General features: G+C 24.9%; 1 pseudogene; it reads left to right on the top strand.

The window, feature by feature from the left end:
- Positions 1-1,358: 1,358 nt before the first annotated feature.
- Positions 1,359-14,280, top strand: LOC140920830 (zinc finger BED domain-containing protein RICESLEEPER 1-like; annotated as a pseudogene).
- Positions 14,281-16,673: the final 2,393 nt, after the last annotated feature.

The raw sequence follows: 16,673 nt of genomic DNA, 5'->3' as shown, positions 1-16,673 counted from the left end.
TTGTCCAATTTCTATGGTTCATTCAAAGTAATATAATATAATATAAGTCAAAATATTTACTTTATTATTATTATCATCTTCTTTGTTCATCAAGACTTAGACTTACAGTTAATTTGAACAAATACCATATATAGTGGATTTTACTTTAAAGTTGAAAAAACTGCTCTATAAGAATTGTAAGAGGATATAATATATATATATATATATATATATATATATATATATATATATATATATATAAAAAGATTGTCAAATCTCAATCAAAAGCTATTGATTTGATTGTCTTGAACCATATATGATAATCTTTTTTACAGTTGTATTATAAGGGGGAGATTTTGGTTGAGTTTAGTAGTTTACTTTGAAATTATGTCTTGTTTTATTATTAATTAATGAAATATTACTGTTGTATAAAAAATATTCTTATATTCAGTTGAAATTCACTTATAGTTAAATATACATAACTAAAAAAAGTAGTTTTTTTCCTGGGAAATTCACTTATAGTTTACATAACTAAAAAAAAAAGTATTTTTGACCAATATTGTTAGACTGAATAACATATTATGTGTTTGAACATGTGATTTCGTAGTTGTGTGAATTCATTTATCAATATATTTAAAGAAAAAGAGAAGTAGAAAGAAAAACATCTTTAAGCAATAGCTAGGTGAGAATTAGAGTTATACAAATGACATATTAGGTCGGATTTTGGTGTGTCTCTTACTCGTTCCCAATATTTGATCGGATCATTTTTTAGAGCTTAACTCGTCCCTTAATTCAACCAAATTCGATGAGTTGCAGGTTCAATAAGGACAAGACGAAATAAAAGTAATTCATAGCAAGTCACATGTGGTTATCAGTTGTCAATTCATTCAATAGTAATAACTCATAACATTATTTTATATAATGCAGTTACTAAGTGAGTGATTTCATTGATATTTTTTTTAAAAGAGAGTAAAACAATAATAGTACAAAATAATAACATAAAATAATCATTTGTTTTTAAAGTAATTTGAGATAAGGCGAGTAAACAAAATCAATCTTTTTTCTACATTATTTTTGTTTTATCTTTATTTTTTATGTCTGTTTTTTTATGATCAAGTTCAAATAAAACAATTACTTATGAAACAAGATAGACTTTTAGGACGGACATGTCTTATACATTCATAGTGAGAATAATGGAAGCTAAAATAATAATAACTTTTTATTTATTTTTACCATAAGTCCAAAATCCTATCATCGTGCAATAATATTTATGGTGTGTTTCATTTGTGGAGAAAATAATTAATGGTGTGGGGTTGTGCTTACTCGTAAAGTTGAACTTTTGTGTATGAAGAAATGAAGTGGGTTTTTTTGTTGCTTACATGGATAGTTTAATTGTTGCCAATATGGCAGAAAACGACGAATTAAACTTGTTATGGCCCAACAAGCTACAGAGGTTTGTGGCCTCTTGTCAACAGGATAAACAAATAGTTTCTCCACTACAATCACTCAATATTGTGGAGATGGTATGAATTTAAATTAACATGTCACAAAAAAAATAAGATCTTTGGATGCTATCTAAGATTAGTATATCTATGCATTTTGTGAAGAATGTGGAAGAAAAAGTGATTAACACAACAAAGGGAGTTGACACCAAAATGAGATTCAAATCTTAAAGTGATTAAATGAGATAATTGGAAATTTTAAGAAAATACAAATTATAAACAATTCAAATGTTTTAATTACATTCGTTTTATTCTTAAATTTGATGTTTAGATAAAATAATTATTCTTTTAAAATTGAGTTATTTTATAAAGTTCAAAAGTTTTGAGACAAAAGAAAAAATAAATTTGAGCTAAAATTGAAAATTTGTAAAAGACAGGGACTATTTTATAAAATTTAGGGACTAATTTGCATAATTTGAAATTTTTTAGGGACCAATTTGCAATAAAGGCATAAAAAGACTTACATACGCAATTAGTCCCTGCATAATGCAAAAAAATTGATTTTAGTCTCTATAAAATAAAGTTTTTAGTTTTAGTCTCAACAAAATTGAAACTTTTTTCTTTAAGTCTGTTGAACACCCACCGTTACTTTTTTAATTAATGACTTTAAACTTAGTCATTACGAAATACAATAAATTTGATTTTAATTAGTCCCTACATAATAAAAAAATTGTTTTACTCTCATGTAAGATTTTTATTTATAATTATTACCATTTTTATAATACATTTGTAATTTTTTAATTAATAATATATTAAATTAATATATTATAATTATTTTCATTTTTATTTAGAAGACATGAAAAAATACAAAATTTAACTAATTGATTAAAGACAGACATTTATTTCGTGTATGAATTGTATATGTCAAACAGTTTCTTTTATGACTCATTTTTAGAAGAAAAAAAAACGTAAAAATTTAGAGTGTGAAAAAATTATAGTTATTATATCATTTTTGTTCTCATTTTTATATTAAAGATATTAATAAAATAAAAATTTTAATTAATTTTTTTGTGACAAAAATTTGTACGATTTCACAGTTTTTGTCTTTTAAATAAAAACGATTATAATTATAATATACTAATCATAATATTAAAGAAAGTGTACATGGGGCTATTTTTTATTTATTATGTTGTGACTAAAATGAAATTTCTTACATTTTATAGGACTAAAACTAAATTTTTATTTTGCAGGAAAGAAAACCAAATTTATTGGATTTTGCATGAATAAATTTAAAACCATTAATTACTCAACTGTTATAAAACTAAGACTGTTAAGCATTAGGGACTAAAACAAAAATATTTGCATTTTACATGTTCATAAACTAAATTTTTTATTTTGCAGTGACTAAAATAATTTTTTTTACATTTTGCACGAACTAATTGCATATTTAAGTCAAATAAAATAATATGAAATAATGTGAAAATTTTGAAACTTTTAGGGTCAGAATTTTAAATATGAAAAAATTACAGGGACCATTTAATAATTCATATATTATAAAGTAAAGAATGAATTTGAAATTATTAGATTTTAGATAGTATTTGAATTTATCTAAATTTAGTTTTGATAAAATACCTCAAGAAATATTTTTATGTTGAAAACTCTTCAAATTTATTATACGAACAAAATAATTTGTATTGAAAAATTACACTTCCTCAAAAAATTATCAATTGCAAACAAATTATTTTTCTAAAAGTAAAAAGATTTGATCGTGAATGAGGTTAGATACTCAACAATAATAGATCAATAGTTGAAAATACGAGTATTTTGTTTTGAATTCTTTATTTATTTATTTTATTCATAATTGTTTAATATTTATTGTAAATTTTCAAATAATGATGAATTCACTTAGTGTTAACTGGCTGCACTTGTCCCACTAAATTATTTATTTTGTTATAAATTATTGAATAATTTTTTTTAGTAAAATTAAATATTACTTTCATTCAAAAGTATATTGGATAATGTATAGAGATAAATATATGTTTTTGATAGTTTTGAAATTTTAAAAAATATAAATAATTTAGAAGTATGAAATGGTTTAGGTTTGTAATTTTTGAAGATGAGTTTAATTTAGGTCAAATTATAAGTTGGGAGCTAATCCATGGGAATAAGTGATTTTTGATTTTTTTTATTTGATTTTAAATTAGAAGCAATGCATTGATATGTATCGTAATTAATGATCATATAATCTAGATTTTAAAATATATTTAATTTTTAAAATAAAATTAAAATTCATATTTTTAAAATTCACAATTATGATAAGACTACTGTGATGATGTAACTTTACATAACACATATTCCTTTAAATTATAGTTTTGATGTGCACATAGACACTTATCGTTATATTTAGCTATTATAGAAATGTTAAAATTGATGTAATACATGAAGACGTTGTAATTGTACAAAAAACAGTAACATCAATTAGATATACTACACACATCAAAGAGCAACGTCAATAGCTAGCTAGCCTGCCTGATTCTTTAGACAATGATATATGGACATATAAATTTTGGGAGATTTTGCTTTTATATATATTTTTTTATTTAAAGTTCTCAATTATATCTTATATTGTATATATCAAAATATTTTTTTAGTGTCGTATTTTAAAATTATAACTATTTATTTTATTTGATCATAATGAAGGAATACTTGTTAATTTAATAAATAAAAAATAATTAAAAATAAAGTTATATTAATAAAATCAAAAAAACACATTTAATTGATACAAAATAAAACATCAAAATTAATACAAATGAGTAGATGTATCAAAACAAATAACGTGTTATATTATTTTAATAACTTTATCATATTTTACATATAAATTAACAATTTTATTCTATTTTATTAACAACTCTTTTTCTTTTTTTTTTTTTATCACAACTATTTTTGATATAACTTTGAGTGTAAAAAGTAATAGTTATAATAAAATAGGAGAAAAAAATAAGAGAAAGGTGTAATGAAGTTGCTAACTGTCTTCTATATGATAGAAGAGAGTTGTTAAAAAAATATAATATATTATTTATTTTGATACATTTACTCAATTACAATAATTTATGTTTTTTTTACTATGATGTATTTTGTTTGATTTTATTAATATAATTTTGTTTTTACTTAATAAATTAACAATTATTTATTTATTTATTATAAATAAAATAAAATAAATAGTTATAGATAGTTGCATCTCCGATACGAGACCACCTATAAAAAAAAAATTATCTTTACTGTAAAATGAAAATGTGATCTTTTAAAAATAAAAAAAAATATTTTGATATATAAAATCGAACGTAAAATATAATAAAAAAATTAAATAAAAAGTATATAAAAACAAAATATCTTAAATTTCGTTATAGGTGGACTGTTTGTTTTTTTCGATAGTTCTTGATGAGTTGTCATGTAATATAGATAGATACCTCTGTCGCTATAAGAGGTTCGCTTCAATGTCTATTCTACTTATCAAGATAAAAAAGATGAGAGAGAGAGAGAAAAGAGCTATATCAAAGTGACATACATAAAGTGATGGAAATTCAATAAAAGAGGAAACTTACTAAATCATTTTGTTCAATCTTTCATCCATTTGTCACTTCCCACACAACTACCTATCTTAATTAATTCGCATACCATAAACAAATTAATTTCTTGAATTGTTAGTTGATGTATTTGTTTGAGTTTAAATAAAAATGATTTTTAGTTTAAAGAATTTAAAGTTTATTTTATTGAGATTTATTTAAAAATGATTTTTGATTTTCATTTTGTTTATTATTATAAAAATAATTATTTTAAAAAAATAGTTAGTACTTGATAAAATTTGTGTTATACTAGTTGTCGATATCTAACTATAATAAAAAGAAATTGAAATATTTCAAATTGGACACTTCAAAATTTATAAGTTTAAAAATATATATCAGAGTCTCGTATAAATAAGAAGAAAAAAAAACGGGTCGTGAAACTGACGCAATATAAAGAAAACCTAGTAAAAACTGATGAAAGATAATTTTAGATTTTCTAACTAAAGGCAAGGTAACTACACCATTCTCTTTATTTAGTGAGTTAAGTTTCATATTTTTAAAATTTGTGTCACCTTTCTCTCTCATCTTTCGCATAAGTGAATTTGAGAAGATACTATTTTTAACTTTTTATTTTTAACAAAAGAATATTTTTTTTTACAAAATTCTTTAAAAAAAAATGAAACAAACACCACTCAAACAATAAAAAATGATTTTAGTTTACAAAAATAATTTTTTTTACAAAAAAATCTTAAACAAACGCACCTAATATTATATATTTTTTCTGCAACTTCTCTCTACCAAAAACAATTATGTTCGAAACAATATAAAACACTAATTAAATGCGATAATCTTTAATTTGGATTTAATATGTGATTCGTGTCACATTGTAAAAGACTATACTTTTATGGTAAATCAACCATGTTGGTTTGTCAATTTTTTTAAAAACTCAAATTAATCCTATTGGTCCGTGTTGGAACAAATATTTTGAGATGTGGAATTTCAAAATATTTACTTGATAAATTAAATATAGTATTTTATTATTAATTTTTATTTGCAGATACAACTGCAAAAAAGACGAATTAAGCTGAAAAGTTGTATATATTTAGGAGAAACAATATTATAGATATATATAACATTTTGATTTGGTTCGTATATTTGAAGAGGAAAAAAATCTAAATAAAAAATAATAATTTGGTTGAGTTTTTCCAATTTTTTTCACAAACTTAAACCTAAATTGATGAATAGCATGTTGATTTAATTATGCTCAATCAAGTTGACAATAAAAATTAACACTCTTATTCTAAAAATATAAAATTTTCTTTTTTCAAACACTATATTTTTTATACTATTAAAAAAATCAGCAAACACTTTTTAAACTACAATGAGAAAAATAATATGTTATGAATAAAAAATTCTTAAATACAACAACACATATTTAAGATAACACTACTGGTATAGTCTATTTTTTTTTAGATATCGGTGATCAATTTTAAATGAATTAAAATCATACTCAAATCAACAAAGATTGAGTTTATTTAGTTCGATTCAATTTGAACTTGAACACACACACACAAAAAAAAAAAACAATCAATTTAATTGATTTTTTTTTAATTTATGAAATCATTAATTTTTTTATATCTCTAAATGAAACTCAAAACACTTAAGATTAAAATTTAAGTTAAAACATATATATTTTTCTAATTGGTATTTTTTATTAAAATTAAATTTTTTTGCGGACATTGGGATGCCACAAAACTCCACCAATGTTATTGGTGCCTCACACTAACACGTTCTACAATTTGAATGAAAAAAACATTTTATCTTAAATTTTGATGTAAACCTAATTCAACATTATAAAATTGCATATATTATGATAAATGACTCTTACTTATATCTCATGTCATGTTTCTCTTTTAACATACTCAGAATTTTTAAGATTACATTTGAGGCGTTACCTTATTGTCCAATACAATGGAAATCTTTGATAAACTAAAATATTATTTTAAAATAAGAATAAGGTGAATGATGTATACAATTAAATAAATATATCTTCTATCTCATTTTTGTTTTGTTATAACTATCTCATATTTTATTCCAATGTAAGATTGTCAACATGTTTAATCGGTATAAGATAGATTACTTCAAATAACCTTCAACTCTTGGCAGCATCTAACTACATATATGTGTCACATTATAGGGTGATTTTGGGTTAGAAAAAAGTGCAAGTGGGCAACCACATCCCCATCATATGCTAAATAAATTGGTGGACGGTTGACAAATAAGTGATTACATGAACCAAAGTTCTATGCGCAAATGGGATGATGATTATTATTATTATATGATGATGATAATTTGATATCAATAGATTGACAAGCATTTCGTCGTTTTCGTATGTAAGTGCATAGACATCTAGACAAACCTAAACCCCTCCGAAAGAATAGGCTTTTTGGTTAATGAAAATCTATAATTGAATTATTATGGTATTGAAATCTATGTGAGCAAGGTCAACTCAATCTTCTCAATGTAAGACGGTTAGGCTTTAATTAATTACTTATGACCATTGTGGAATGTTGAGTCAAAAAGGACCTTGGATGACATGGAATTATATACTTCAATTCAATTTAATCATTACACATTTCACAACTACACTAACGGATCGCTGCGTACAACGTCTCTATGCTTTTATACATAAATGTTATTCATTAATTCTTACTTGGAGGATAATTTGATGCCACATTATGTCTTTCATCAATGCAGCTACTAATAGTTCTTTCTTTTAATCAAGTTATGTATCATGCTATATAAATAGACAATTTCATTGGCTAGGAAATACTACAGATCGCTTTATTTTCAGATCTATAATTATGTCAAATTCAAAACTATAACTTATTTTGTCTTATTTTATGTGCAAATTAAAGTTTACGAATTTTATTATTTTGTAAATTACCAATAACGATATGCTTGATAATAGATTCTCTTGAGTAGTTAAAGAATCTACAGTTGAAAAATAAAAATTCGTCATTGATATAATTTCTTGAAATGAAAAGAATCATTGTTGAGAGTTTTTATCCATCACTTTAACTAACTTTCAAATTCAAAAACACATATGTCGACTACTTTGTGTTTGTTTAAAATTATAATAAGTAATTTTGTATTTCTCACCCTTCTACTAAAAATGATTTTGATTCAGAAGCTCGTCGAAATAAATGTTATTGTTCAATGCACACATAGCTCAAGACTATTAAAATAATGCCGCACAAGTCTACTACATTTTTCTAAACTATATATATACTCAACTACTTCGGTCTATGCATTCAATATATTATACATTTAACTACTTTAACAGATATGTTTAATTTAATGATTTTTATTTTTCGTAACAATATATAAAGCCACATCATTTTATACTTTGCACAATTTTCTATAAATGCATGCAAATAATTCAATGCACACATATACAACATGTAACTCAAGATTACAAAAATAATGTTGCATATGACTATTACATTTTCCTATACATTCATTCAATACCATTATCACTATCTAAAGTCACAACATTAAAATGTTATGCACTGTATTCCTTGAAGACATGCAAGTACATATGAATGCAATGTACATTAGCATCGGACATCCCAAGTCCAACCGATCGGACCCAATCGATCCACTAACAGAGAAACTAACATGAGTGTGGCAAACTGAGTAAAATAGGTTACCGAGTTGGAACACCAGTTACATATGGGTGTAGATGGGTCGGTTCAGATTTGTAAATAACAACAGTCGGTACCCAAACCCGACCCAATCCAGTATATTCTACTTAAGAAACTCTAAGTATATATATAAAAAAAAAATCAGATCAACCCTAATTTCGCTTTATCTCATCTGAGCAGTAGCCGCTCCGTTGTTGTCCTCTCTCATTCTCGTAGTTATCTTTCTCAATATATCACCTATCTCTTTCTCAAAGCTCTACAACTCTTTCATTATCATCTTTCTCAAACTTTCATCTTCCGTTGAATCTTGTTCTTCCCTTTCTCTATCAATTTTTTTTCTTCTGTTTTAGGGTTTTCGTTTTCTAACTCTTTTGTGTTTTTTTTTTTGTTATTATGAACTTCACAACATTGACTTGAACGATTAGAGAGTAGAGACTAACAAAGAAAAACACTATTAAAAGGTTTTTTTTTTTTTTTTTATCTTTCAATATTATGTTTTTACTTTATTTTTATTTTATATTAAGCTTGTGATTATATTTTTCTTCTCATTCTTTTTGTTATTCTATCAAATTTTGTTCTTCTTTCTATTTTAGGGTTTTTGCTTTCTAACTTCTTGTGTTTTTGCTTTTTATTCTGAATTGGACAACTTTGGCTTGAAAGATTAAAAACTAAGGAAAACACTATTAAAATGTTTGTTCTGTAACTTTTGATTTTTTGCATCTACTTTGTGTTAATTTTAAATTTATGTTAAGTTTGTGATAGATCTTTCCCCTTATGGTTTTTCCTATTACAATATTAAGGACATTTGAAGTTGTTTAGTCTTCTAACATGTTTATTTTTTCTTTCTCTTTTTAACCTCCTGAATCTACCAAATGAAAACATCGTTTAACATAGGAATAAGGTTAGTTTATTTATCTTGTTTTTATCAATATCTTTTTGTTATTAAGTATTTGTTTTCTTTTGTATTAGTGTTTTGATTTTCGAACTTGTTCATTGTTCTAACATTTTATTATTTATATTTTTTTTAACCATATGAGGCTTACAAATTGACAAATTGAAAATTTGCTTTTACAAGGTGTTAGTTTATTTATTTATTTGTTATGTTTTTCATCATTTTATATTTTTTGTTTTTGTTTTCATTCAACCCTGTTTTAAAATAGATATCTAGTTTAGTGATTAAAGTTTTTTAATAGAGCTAAATTAGGTGTGGGGGACCAAATGTTAATCTTTTTATTTACACAATGTTTTTATTTTTATATAGGGTTAAATCTTTTTAATTTTTGCTTATACCATGCCCTAGGTTTAAGTTGTTTGGACATATTTAATGTTGATTTATTAAAATTTTATTTGTTTCAGTTTATAATTATTTATTTAAATGTTTTCAATATTAAAAAGTTTTAAGATTAAGGTTTCTGTTTTTGGACTTCAAGCTTTGTTGATCTAGTTTGTTTTTAATTAAATTTACTTTTTTTATTTATTCAATATGTGTTTTTAGTTAGTTTTTTGTCTTATTGTTTTGTTGATCTTGTCATTTTTTTTATTTTTTATTTATTATTATTTTTTTTACTTTTTGTATTATGAGGGAGAGGCTAAACAATTTAGCCTTTTCTTAGTTTGTTTCATTTTTATTGTTGTCAATTTTTTTACTTAGTGAATTATGATTTATGAGGAGTTTTGTTATTGTATTTATTATTTGTTATGCCTTCATTATTATATATTTTTAAATTTTTTATTTTTTATTTTTTCACTCTACATTGTTTTAAATAATATATATGAGTTAGTGATTAAAGTTTTTTAATAGAACTAAATTAGGTGTGGGGGGATACAAGGTTAATCTTTTTTATTTATACATTTTATTTTAATTTTTATTCAGGTTTCAATCTTTTTAATTTTTGCTTATGCCATGCCCTAGGTTTAAGTAATTTGGACATCATTTAAGGTTCGTCTATTAAAATTTTATTTGTTTCAATTTATATTTATCCATTTGAATGTTTCTAATTTTAAAATTTTTTAAGATTATGGTTCTTGTTTTTAGACTTCAAACTTTTTCAATCTAGTTTTATTTAAATATTTCCAATTTTAAAAAGTTTTAAGATTAGGGATCCTATTTTAAGACTTCAAGCTTTTTCAATCAAGTTTGTTTTTTTATTAACTTTACTTCTTTATTTTATTTTATTTAGTTTGTGTTTTTGGTTAGTTCTTTTATTCATATTGTTTTGTTGTTTGATTTTGATTTTTGTCAAGTTTGTTTTTATTTACTGTTATATGAGGAGGTTTTAACAATGAAGATTTTCTGTCTAGTTTGTTAACTAACTATATTATTTAGCATGTTTATCTTTTTAGATTAGGTTTTTTATAGTTATGGTTTTTGTTGTTTAGTTTTTCTTTTTCTGGTTGGCTATTAGTTCTAATTTGTATTTTTATGTTTATTAACTATTTGTATTTTTTAACATGTTTGTGTTCTTAATTAGTTTTTTTTTATTCTCATCATTTTTGTTATTTTGTTTTAATTCTTGTTATGTTTTTTAACTTAAATTATTCTAATAGTGTGTGTTTCTAAACTTTAAGCTTTATATTTTATTAGTTTTTTACTGTTATGTTTTTTGTTGTTTGATTTTTATTATTGTTGGTTATTAATTATGATTTTTATTTTGAGGTTTTGTGTTTAATTCTAATTTTATTAGTGTGGTTCTAGCTTTAGAAGATGGATCAATGAGAGGGTAGTAGTCAAGGAGGACAACAAGGAGTAATAGAGCAACATCACTATAAGTTTGTTATGCTTAATTATGTACACTGATGCTTAATATGTATGCTTGTAACTGTTCTATGTTACATTTCCAATTATTTTATGCTTCATATGTATGCTTCATGTTAATTGTGTTAATATACATGCTTGCAAATATTGTATGTTTAATGAGTATGTTTCTTTTATGTTTTATTTGTATGTATGCTTCTTGTTTAATTAGTATCTGATTTGCAACTATTTTATGTTTAATTAGTTTATATTCTTTTATCTTTAATTTGTATGTATGTATGCATGTTTCATGCTTAGTATGTATGCTTGCAACTATTTTATTCTTAACTAATATGTATCTATTATCCTTAATTTGTATGTGTACTCCTTCCTTAAGCACTTTGTATGCTTCATATGTATACTTGCAACTGTTTTTGTTTACTTAGTACGTATCCTTTATACCTACATATTATGTATTAGCATGCTTAATTAGTTTTTATGTAATTTGCCAAACAATCTATTACTACTTATTAATTAAACATTTTAACTATCTAAAACATTTTAAATAGTTTAACTATATAAAAAAAAATAGTAATGAAAAACCATACTTTAACTATTAAAAAATTAAACATTAAACTCTTAAAATATTTCAGTAGTGGAGAATTCTCAACCAACACAACCAGCTATTGCTGCAAATGAGCTTCCTCCTCTTCCTATGGGTAGTAAAAAAAAAGAAAATCCAATGCTACTGGTCCTATAAGAAGCTCTAAAGTTTGGTTGGACTTTAACTTTATACCTGATGAACCTATCCCTATTGTTGCTTGTAAACATTGTCGCCAAATATATCTTTGTCATTCTAAAACACATGGAACCTCGAACATAAAAGCTCACTATGAGAAATGCAAAAGTAATCCAGCCCACATTCTCAATGACCCTACTCAAACAAACATTTTCTTTTGGTGAGGGTGGTAGTTTGGTTCCATCAAGACAAAGGTTCAATGCCCAAGCATGTAGGAGTGTCATTGTCTTTTTTGTTATTCTTGATAAACATTCTTTTAGAGTGGTTGAAGGTAGAGTTTTTAAACAATTATGTTGACATTTGCAGTCACAAATGACCATCCCTTCAAGGATGACTATTGTTAGGAATTGTTTTTAGCTATATCTTGCTGAAAAATTAAAGCTTAAGACATATTCCAAATCTGATTGCAGTAGGGTAGCTCTTACTACGGACCGTTGGATTATTCAAAATCTCGGTTATATGACCCTTACCATTCATTTAATTGATAAAGAAATGAACTATCAGAAACACATTATAAGCTTTAGTTTAGTGCCAAATCACAAAAGGGAGCACTATTGGTATGAAAATTGAAGAGGTGTTGAGGGAATGAAGTTTTAAAAGTATGTCTACGATTACCGTTGACAACACATCATCCAATTATGTGGTTGTATCTTATTTGAACAAGAGGCTTAAGAACAAGAATGGACTAATGGGCGAATGGGATTATTTTCATATGAGGTGTTGTGTCCCTATCTTGAATTTAGTAGTCCAAGATGGGTTAACAAAACAAGATTTATCTATTCATAGCATTCGCAATGCAATTAGGTTTGTTCAGTCTTCTCCACAAATAGCTTTGAAGTTTAAGGAATGCATTGGTATTTGTAATATAAATTATAAAAAACGTCTTAATCTTGATTTTTCCACAAGGTGGAATTCAACATACATGATGTTGGAAGCTGCTGAAAAGTATCAAGCAACTTTTGATAAACTAGAGGGTGAGGATTATGGGTATTTGACTTGGTTTCGGGTTGTTGGTCCTCCTACTCCTAATGATTGAGAAAAAGTTCGAGCATTTGTGGGTTTTTTAAAGATTTTCTTTGAGGCGACAAAGGTATTTTCGTCGTCGCAACAAGTGTCGTTGCACATGACTTTTCATAACTTAACTTCTATTCAATGTGAGTTTGACAAAACATCAATGAATCTGAATACTATTGTGGTTGTAATGGGTTCATATATGAAGAGAAAATATGATAAATATTAGGGTGAATTGAAAAAATCAACCATTTTCTTTATTTTGGAGTGATATGTGACCCTCGTTATAAATTGAGGTATATTGAGTGGACTTTTAATGACTTGTATGGTGAGAAAGTTGGTAACGTGGAGTTTGAAAATGTTAAAGGTAGTTTAATGAAATTGTACAATTGGTACAATTTTGCCCATGATCGCAGTGTTGTATCTGTTGCTGTCCGATTTGGAAACAGTTCCCCTGTTGAACAACCTACCCCCTAAAAATCCATCATTTTGCACGGGTAGATGCCTTTAAACAACACTTAGAAAAAAAGATTCTATTAATAAGCAAAACGAACTTGAGAGGTACTTAACTGACGCTTGTTCAATATATGGTGAGAAATTCAACATTTTGATTTGGTGGAAGCAAAACAGTGCTCGTTACCTTATTTTGGCAACAATGGTAAGAGAAATTTTGGCCACACCAGTGTCAACTGTAGCTTCAAATAGTACATTCAACACATGTGGAATGGTTTTAGACACATATATGAGCTCATGGAGCCCAAAAATAATAGAAGCTTTGATGTGCACTCCGAGCTGGTTGAAGCCCCATTTCTCATCCTTTAAATACATTATTTTGACAGAATATTTTGAGATATCTAAGAATGTTGTGACATGTTGTGTAATGTGTTTATGTACTTGTTTAATTAGACTATTTCTATTCATTGTAAATTAATTTTTAATTTGAACTGCTTATTCATTGTAGAACTTCAACAAAAACTCAATAATAACTAGTGGCGGAAGACAAGAGTTTGTTATTGGCGGAGCTGCTGCTCCTGGGCCTGTTTAAGTTTTTTGAGTAAGAAAAAATATACTTATTTTTATTTATATAGCATGTAAGTGAACTTTAATAATGTAAGTGGCTGACAACTGTGCTTGCTTGACATCATTTTGAATATGATTCGTTGATGTTTGTTGGGCTGGTTGCTACCATCAATTTCTGTATGTGTGGTTCATGCTTGATAATTGGTAGGTTTCTGTATGTTGGACTTATTGAGTTGTATTTATTGAAATTTCTGAATTATTGGGTACTAATTTTGTGTTTGATTATCACCAACTTTTAAATGAACATCACTATTGGGAACCACAAAAATTACTCAAGTTTCCACTTGTGAATGGGTATGTTACTACTTTGATATATTTTTTTTGTATCATTAACTTTAAGTTAAGTTTGTATTGAAACTTTTATTATCAACTTAGTACTTAGTCTGAACTTGATATTATTTTTAATTTATTGAAATAAGTATTATTGTTAACTTAGTAATCTATACAATATAATAAAACAAAGATGATAATTTGACAAGTTTGACACGTGTCAACTAACCAGAGTGTTAAGAAGATATATCAAGTTTCTATTAATAGAAATAATATCTCTTTTTTTAGAATAAAATTAAACTTATGTTACACGACTTTGTACATGCTTCAGTTGAAAAGTTAGTGGCCAATTAAAAAAATAAAAGAATGAATTAAAAATAAAATACATTACATCACTTAACCGTTGAGAATTTAGTGGTTAGTTAAAAAAGAAGAAGAATAACAGCAAAATACAGTAAATCATACCACGACTTGACAGTTTTTGTAATTGTTTTTTAAACACTACTTTAGCAACCACCCCTTCAAATTAATTTAATTAAAAAATTTATTTTATTTTACAAATTCTGTTAATACTGCATTAAACGTGTATCTTCAGTACTCTCTCATTTCTTGCGTCTCCCTTATAAATATCATTCATATTATCTCTGTATACACAATTCTCCATTAGAGTTTGTTGCTTCAATTTCTCCATCAGAATTTGTTGCTTCAATTTCTCCAATAAATGAGTCATGAAATTTGGTCGTTAGAGTTGTGCATGTGGTTTCTGTCTTGATCTCCTCAATGTCAAACAAAATTTTTATGCAATGGAAATAGTACTGAGATTAATATTTGTGATCTTTTATTTCTCGAGATTAATATTTCTGGTGAAACTATGTATTTGTTCGTGTTGTGTAGCAACTTTCTAGAGTATATGTTCACACGAATTACTTGAATGATAAATTTTTTTCAATCTATCATTGTTATTTTATTTTATTTATAAAAAAAAGATTATTATTTTGTTATGTATATATATTTTGTATTTTTTGTTTTTCTTAATTTTGTCTCAAAAAATTGTAAATGTGTATATGTATATTTCTATCATGTTATATAACATTTGTCTTAATAACTCCGATTTTAAATTCACTCATAAATAGTCAACAAATTGTACATTTGTATATTTGTATATTTGTATTTCTATTCTCTTATACCAGATTTGTCTAGTAAATGGTGTTGGCACACAGTTATATTAAATAAAAAATAATAATTTATTTAAGTAAATATAAAATTTATTTAGGCTTCTTAGCCATGAATTCAATTAAATTTTCAGAATATTGAAGAGAAAAATAATAATTTATTTAGGAAAATATAAAATTTATGTAGGAATTAAAGAAACAATTCATTTCATCGATTCATTGAAAGTAATGTTTTTTCAAACTTCAAACACTATTTTATCAAATTTAAAAACTACTATACGAATTCAAAAGATTCATGAAAGATTAATGACGACTAACATGTAAATTCAAAAATAAAAGATACTCGTAGTTTTTATGTGTATTGTAATTTTTTGTTTGTAATGGGAAAATTATTTTTCTTTAGTATTTTGTGAGTAGTATTAAAATGAAAGATATTTTGCCATTTGATACAACAAAATTTATATTAATTATTAAATGTCATGTATTTCATATAAAATAATATAGGTTGAATAATAAAAATAAAAATTCATTATTAAATTACTTACTCATCTTTACATTTACTAATTTACTTATTTTATATATGTCCATGTTCATTATTTTAAAAATTCTTATTTCATCTAATCTAATTATTATTATTTTTTAATAATTATTATTTTTATTTGTTTAAAATTAAAAGTATTGTTTTATAATAATTTTTTGGAAAGAAAAAAGATTCTTTATAGAATTCAAAAATAAGGCACGGTGTTGGAGTCATACTTTTCGTCAATAACATTGAGCGTGTAAGAAAGTAGTTTTGAAGTTAAGTTATAATTAGATTCTTTTTAATTTTTTTATTGTAATTTTTTTTAAGTCAACTTATTTTTTTAATGTCAATAAAATTTATAAAATTTGATATATATATATATATTAACTAATA

This window comes from Cicer arietinum, chromosome 6, assembly GCF_000331145.2.
Source record: "Cicer arietinum cultivar CDC Frontier isolate Library 1 chromosome 6, Cicar.CDCFrontier_v2.0, whole genome shotgun sequence".
NCBI classification, from domain to species: Eukaryota; Viridiplantae; Streptophyta; class Magnoliopsida; order Fabales; family Fabaceae; genus Cicer; species Cicer arietinum.
Note: the sequence above shows the minus strand (reverse complement) of the source record. Positions and strands in the feature narration are given on the sequence as shown.